Below are 7,947 nucleotides of genomic sequence, written 5' to 3' on the forward strand. Positions count from 1 at the left end.
GTCCTTTCCATTTATAAAACTCACAGAATCATAAAATCATTGAATTTCAGTGATGGAAGGGAAATCAGTGGCCATCTACTCAAATCTGACCAAGAATTTCTCTTCACAACTGGCAACATCCAGTCTCTGTTTGAAGACCTTTAGTGGAGGGAGGGGGTTCCATTACCTCCCAAATAAGCCTGTTCCACTTTTGGAGATTCTTCTGGGGTACCTAGGGTCATGCAGTGGATGGAGTGCTGTGCCTGGAATTAGGAAGACTCCTCTTCCTGAGTTCAAATCTGGGATAGATATCTACTAGCTATGTGACCCTGGGCAAATCACTTACCCCTGTTTGCCTCAGTTTCCTCATCTGTAAAATGAGCTGGAAAAGGAAACGGTCAACCACTCTAGTTTCTTTGCTGAGAAAATCCCAAATGGGGTCACCAAGAATCAGATACAACTGAACAAAAATTGTTAGGAAAATTTTTCCTTGAGCTTAAATTCATCTCTGAAACTTCTATCCATTCTCCTAATTCCACCTTCTGGGGCCACATAGAACAAATCTAATCTTTCTTCTGTGTGACAATCCTTCAAACATTTGGAGATTGCTCTCATGCCAATGGAAGCCTTAAAGAAGCATTGTACACCAGCTGAAAATAACTGGTATTTGAAAAAACAGTCTAAATAATGTTGTATGAATAAAATATTTAACATACCATATTCAATGCTAAACTTCTATAGCAGAATGAGAGGAGCTATGGTGTCATGAGTAGACTGCTGGACTTGGAGATGGGAATGGCTTGGGTTCTGATCCCACGTCTGACACTCATTAGTTGTGTGACCTTAGACAAATCATTTATCCTCTCTCAGCATCAGTTCCCTATTCTGTAAAGTGGGGATAATAATATCTGTAGTATCTCTCCCAAAGGCTGGTTGTGAAGATCAAATAAGATAATGTTTATACAGTACTGGGTATTCATTTTGTTGTTAGTCTTGTTGACTCTGACTCTCTCCCTCTCCATTTCTGTCTTTCCCTATCACCATCTCTCTGTCCCTGTGTCTCTGTCTCTGCCTCTTCTGGAGTAGCTGAGCAGTCATTAAAAAGCCACAGGTGGTCCAAGGATGAAGATTCTTTATCTTCAGCGTCCTCTCAGTACATAACCCCAGGGTTAGTCCCCTCTGGGCCTCTAGAATCTTCACCTCCTACAAAGAAGGACCAACGTAGTTACTCCCAAGGCACCTAAATACACCTGGGAACTGCAGAAATAAAGTATTCAGTGGAGCTAGAGGAGGATGTATACATGTTACCAATGCAGCAAAACTGTTAAAAGAAAAAGCAGGCGATTCTTTATCTCTCCCACATGTGCTCCATACCCCCCCCCCCCAATATTGGTCATCGGGAGGCAATGTGGTATACTGGGAAGAGTGTGGCTAGAGTGCTGGATGTGGAAACAGGTTGATGTGGGGTCAAAGACTTCCTCTGATGCTACGTGACCCTGGACAAATCACAGATCCTCTCTGGGGCTCAGCTTCTGGAAAATAGGGATAAAGAAGTACTTCTTTATGGGTCATCTTGAGGAGCAAATAAAATAATGTACACAAATTTGGTTACAAGCCTCAAATCCCTTTACAATGGTAGCTGTTATTACCATTGTTAGATGGACTGATAACCCTTACTGAGGGGTTCTCATGTTTGCTTCTTTAAACAAATCACTGGGAGAGGACCAAAGATACTATAAAGCCAGTGTAGCTATAACCTAGATATAAGGGAGAAAGGATGGGGTCTCCATCCAGCTCGCCAGATACAGTTACAGAAAGGCCCAAGTTATCACTAGACATTAATGTGGCTTCTTCTTAGAGCATGTATCCAAGGTGGCTATACCTGTGTTAATTCAAAGGTAGGAGCAATCACTATTGACTATGACAGTCAAGGAAGATTTCCAGAGAAGGTTGGAGTCCAGGGAAACACTTGGAGTCGACAAATATGGGTTTTAGCTCACTAGTTGTGTGAATTTGGATAAGTCCCTCAGCCGTGTTGAGCCTCAGGGAAATGGGGATGGATTGTTCTCCACTCTTTTCAGAAGGTTGCTGCGAGTGACGTGTTAGACAATGGCTATGAAAGTGCCTCAAGGTATAGAGAGTGCTGTATGACTGCAAAAGACTTGAAAAATGAGAATTGTCAGGAGATGAAGGTTGGAACACACACGGGAGAGGATGTTGTGAAGTCTGAAGACCATTCTCTGAAGCCAGTGGTGTGTACACGTGAGAAAAGCAGAACAAACTTTCTGAAATCCATTTTATGCTGATGTTTTACTGGAAGTCTGTGTTCTTATTTTAAAATCATTTTTGTGTGTTGTTACTGTTCAATTTTCCAGCAGAAGATGTTCCTCTGATAATATGTCATGGAGAAGGACGTCCTTTAGAGATGAGATGAGCAGAGATAATACAATGGATGTTATTGGAAAGGGAAAGAATGCATCAGATAACCCCAGAGAAAGGGGCAACATGGTGGTCTGAGGACCCAACTGGCTGCCAAAGTCAGGCTACCAGGAACCAGATTTATTACCTAACTCATGTGCCTTTTGAGCCAAGTCAACCTGGCTTTGTGAAGATGATGGAAGACTCTTGTTACAGGGTTTTATATCCAAAGACAAAAGTACAATGGAGACTAGACCAAGAGGCAAGAGAACTGGATTCCAATCCTGAATTGGACACTGACCTACATGTTGATGTACATGACCTACATGAATGATGTTAGGAAAGTCATTTCAGCTTTCTGGGTCTCCGTTTCTTTGTGTCATGAGGATGCTGCATAATGATTAGAGCACCGGACTTGGGTTCAGGAAGACCTAAGCTCCAATTTTCTGCTTCAGACACTTACTGTGACCCTGGAGAAGCTGTTCAACCTTTCTGAATATCAATGTTTTTAAATCTGTAAAATGGGAATAATATTAGTATCTATTTCACCAGTCTAGGGATAATTGAAATAATGTAAATGTACAGAGGGTGACTTGCAAGGCTTAAAGCACTATACATAAACATCTATATTATATATGGTAGCTATTAATAGCTATCATCAACAGAACCACCACCACTACCACCATCCTTCTTCCCTTATTATTTCTATTAAGCTACTTTAAGGTTTTTTCTACTTCTAATAGCCTATGAACCTATAAGTCTACTCTATATATGCCCAAATGAACACAAATCAGTTAACAAGCATTTTAAAGCTCCTACTATATGCCAAGCACTACATTAAATAGTGGGTATACAAAGAAAGGAAAAAAGTGGTGTCTGTTCTCAAAGAGCTCACAGTATAACAGGGAAACAACATGTGAACAGCTATGTACAAATAAACTGCATATAGGAAAAATTGGAGATAATAGCAGAGGGAAGGCACCAATAGTAAGGGTGATGAAGAAAGGCTTCCTGTAGGTGAGACTCTAGTTGGTACTTGAAGGAATCCAGGAAGCCAGGAGGTGGAGATGAGGAGGGAGAGAATTCCAGGTATGGGAGACAGCCAGTAACAATGCCCAGAGTAAGGAGTTTGAGAGTCTTGCGTGAAGAACAGCAAGGAAGCCAATGTCACTAAAATGAAGAGTACATGGGAAGGAGCAGGAAAGTATAAGAAGACTGAAAAGGTAGGAAAGGGCCAGGTTACAAAGGGTTTTGACTTCAAACAAATAACAATCCTTTATTAGTCCATCTGTAGTGATAAGGCTTCATTATACTTGACCTCTCAGTACATAACCATGGCCTGCTACATTGTTGTTATTGTTGTACAGTTGTGTCTGACTATTTGTGGCCCCATTTGGGGTTTTCTTGGCAAAGATATTGGAGTGGTTTGCCATTTTCTTCTCCAGCTCATTTCATAGATCAGGAAATTGAGGCAAACAGTATTAAGAGATTTTATCCAGGGTCACACAGCTAGTAAGGGTCTGATGCTGAATTTGAATTCAGGTATTCCTGACTCCTTGTCTGGCACTCTATTGTGCCATCTCACTGCCCATTACATCCTAGCCTTCAAATAATGGCATGTGTCTTCTGCCAAACCCAGATGAAATCAAACTTTTGTGAGGGCAAGGTAATAATGATAATTGCTGACTGTTTGAAAGCAATTTAATGTTTTCAAAGCTTTCTTTATGTGTGATCTCATTTGAGCCTTTAAACAAGTCTGTGCGATCAGTTTAAATGATTTCCCCATAAGCATACAACTATTGAGTGTCTGGGGGTGGGATATGAAACTAAGATTTTCCAAAATCCAATTCTTACATCCTATCCTCTGTAAGGGTTATGGTATTTAAAGATCTTCCATGCCCCATTGGACTTGCTGATGTAGCAGGAAGGGGCGGAGCAAGAGAAAGCAGAGTCAAGCTAGAGTTCCTGGGATGGCTAGCAGTGGCGGCGACGGTGGCAGCAGCAGCAGAGGCAGTGGCAGCGAGAAGCCCTTTTTGAGTCAGCCAGAATTTCTGCTAAGGACTCCTGCTGAGGACTGCCAGGGGCCGGAGCTGCTGGGAGCACACTCTCTGGATGCTGGGTGGTTGCTGTGAGTGGGGAGAGGAGGACCTTTGCCTGAGGTAGCCTGTTCTGTTTTAAAGGCTTGAGAATGTGGGTGCTTTCTACTTTATCTACCTGTGCCAATTTCATAACTACTCTGATGGCTTTGACTTTCTGGTTTTGGGACTCAGTCTTTTGGTATTTTAATAAATTTTCTAGCTTATTCCCCTGTATAGCAAGCCTGATATATTTTGTGATGGATAATTACATCAGCATATCTGTAATTTCCATAGGCATTGTGAATATTGCATTGCTGATACACCTCCATGCCAAACTACTTCTGTGCCTACAGAGAAATGAAAAACTAGTAGTATTTCTTATTGGCATTAGTGTGGGCTTAGGGAATAGTAGCAATGAAATATTATGAAGAAACTGGTTATTGGCATTGGAGAGGTATGGCCAATTTGTTCTGTAGGTGATAAGGATAGTTATTCTTTCTTTTGGATAAATTAAAATTCAGTGGATATTATTAAATATCCAGTATTTACAAAGCCTTTTGTTAAACACTGGGAATACCAAGATGAAAAAAAAATTCCCTGCTATCAAGGAATTTATTTATAAATCTGTAGTAGTTTTTCAGAATGGGAAAAATTTGGCACCAAAAAAAGGTCTATGATTCATGGAACCATGGCCCGCTAGAGTTGGGACCTTAGAAGTCATCAAGTTCCAATGATGTCCAAGAATCTCTTCATACCATCTCTGACAGGGTATTGTATTTCTAATTTAATATTTCCAGTGACAGGGAACTCATGATCTTATGATGCAGACTGCTTTGTTGTTGGACAACTCTAATTATTAGGAAGTTCTTTATTTTTGCCAAAATTTGCTTCCCGGTGCCTCTCCACCATTGATACTAGTTTTATTACTGCCATTTTACAGATATGAAAACTGCCCTCTAAAACCACCGTAATTGGAGTCTGAGAGTTGGTTGGTATTCTGGGATTTCTTCAGCAGGGACAAACATTTCCTTAGAGCCATGAGAGTTGAACTTGTGTCATGTTTGGGAGTTTTAAAACACACACACACATTGGTTTTTTTTGTTTCTTTTTAAAAATTATTTTACACACATACATCCTCCTATACATACATATATATTCAGCTATCCTCATACTGAGAAAAGTCTCATGAGTTACAATGATGACTTTTCCATGTAGGAATGTAAATAGTTCAACTTTAATAAGTTCTTATGGTTTCTTTTTCCTATTTACCTTCTCATGCTTCTTGTATTTGAAAGTCAAATTTTCTGTTCAGCTCTGGTTTCTTCATCAAGAATACTTGAAAATCCTCCATTTTATCTAATGACCATATTTTCCCCTGGAGTTTTATACTCAGTTTTGCTGGGTAGGTGATTCTTGGTTTTAGTCCTAGCTCCTTTGACCTCCAGAACATCATATTCCAAGCCCTTTGATCCCTTAATACAGAAGCTGCTAGATCTTGTGTCATCCTGATTGTGTTTTCACAATACTCAAATTGTTTCTTTCTGACAGCTTGTTATATTTTCTCCTTGACCTGAGAACTCTGGAATTTGGCTATTATATTCCTAAGAGTTTTCTTTTTGGGATCTTTTTCAAGAGGCAGTTGGTGAACTCTTTCAATTACTATTTTGCCCTCTGGTTCTAGAATCAGGGAAATTTGCCTTGAGAATTTCTTGAAAGATGGTGTCTAGGCTCTTTTTTTTGATCATGGCTTTCAGGTAGTCAAATAATTTTAAATTATCTCTCCTGGATCTATTTTCTAGGTCAGTGGTTTTTCCAATGAGATATTTCATATTGCCTTCTATTTTTTCATTTGTTTGGATATGTTTTATAGTATCTTGATTTCTCATAAAGTCATTAGCTTCCACTTCCTCCAATCTAATTTTGAAGGAATTATTCTCTTCAGTGAATTTTTGAAATTCCTTCTCCATCTGGGCAATTCAGCTTTTTAAGGCATTCTTTTCCTCATTGGCTTTTTGGGCCTGTTTTGCCATTTGAGTTAGTCTATTTTTTTTGTTTTTGTTTTTTGCTTTTAGAAGGGAGGAGGCCAGAGCAATTGGGGTTAAGTGACTTGACCGAGGTCACACAGCTAGTAAGTGTTGAGTATCTGAGGCTTGATTTGAACTTGGCAACTCCCGACTCCAGGGCCGGTGCTCTATTAGTCTGTTTTTTAAGGTGTTATTTTCTTCAGTATTTTTTTGGGGTATCCTTTAGCAGGCTTTTGACTTGCTTTTCATGATTTTCTTGCATCATTCTCATTTTTCTTCCCTATTTTTCCTCCACTTCCCTTACTTAATTTTCAAAATCCTTCTTGAGCTCCTCCATAGCCTGCAACCAGCCCATATTTTTCTTGGAAGCTTTTGATACAGAGTTTTGACTTTTTTGTCTTCTTCTTGTTTCATGTTTTGATCCATTTTGTCCCTCCAAAAGATTCTATGGTCTGATTGTACTTCCTCTGCTTGCTCATCTTGCCAGCCAATTACTTGACTTTTGAGCTCTTTGCCACAGTAGAACTCTGCTTCCAGAAGTAGAGAGAACTGTGTCCCAAACTTCTGGGGTTTTCACAGTTGTCAGAGGTCTGAGGAGGGTGCCCTCTCTACAGCTACCACAAGTTCTGGCAGCTAGTGTTGCTCACCCTAGGACCACTGCCCAAGACTGTGTCCCAGATCTAAGCAAGAGTGATTATCCTCTGAATGGTCACTTGGTCCCCCTATGATCTGCAGGCTGTGATAGTAATGGCAATTAAAGATTCCCCTGTATTGGCTTGGTTTTCAAATTGATTGTGTTAAAACCCAGAGTTTGTTAATCCCACCTGTGGGTTGGGCTTGTTGATGTGAAAAGAAAGTCCTGAACTGGGAGGGGCTGGTGATGTAGATTTGGAGAGACACTAGAGAGAGGCGGAAGATCTTTTTTGGAAGCAGCACCTCGTGGAGAGAGAGAGAGACTAAGAGGATTGCTGGTGGCCGCTTTGAATTGCCCTGGACTTTTGAGACCTGCCCCCTGAGCTGCCAAGGACTGAGGAGACATGGCTGTTTTGCTGGTACTTTGTCTGTCTGTTTTGATGTTATTTTGCCAGATTTGTCCACTGGTGAAAGACTGTCCTGTTGAAGAAGTCCTGGAACCTGGCATTTGGTTAAGAAGGCCTGAGACTGTCCTGCAGACAGAGAGTGAATACTGTCCACTGGTGAGGGACAGTACTGTTGTTGCAGGGGTCTGGAGACTGTCCTGCAGACAGAATGAATACTGTCCACTGGTGAGGGACAGTACTGTTGTTGCAGGGGTCTGGGAGCCTTTCTGTTGGTTCAGAAGCCCTGAAGAAGGATTTTCTTGTTGTATGTTTACAGAAATCCTGGGAGAGGGCTTTGCTAATGTGTTCAGGGGTTCTAGGGCTGTTCTACAGACAGAGGATAAATTCATGAAGGGACTGGCAATGTAT

The sequence above is a fragment of the Petaurus breviceps genome, unplaced genomic scaffold (genome assembly GCF_028583685.1).
Source record: "Petaurus breviceps papuanus isolate PSGF00001 unplaced genomic scaffold, PetGlider_PUasm1.0 174, whole genome shotgun sequence".
NCBI classification, from domain to species: domain Eukaryota; kingdom Metazoa; phylum Chordata; class Mammalia; order Diprotodontia; family Petauridae; genus Petaurus; species Petaurus breviceps.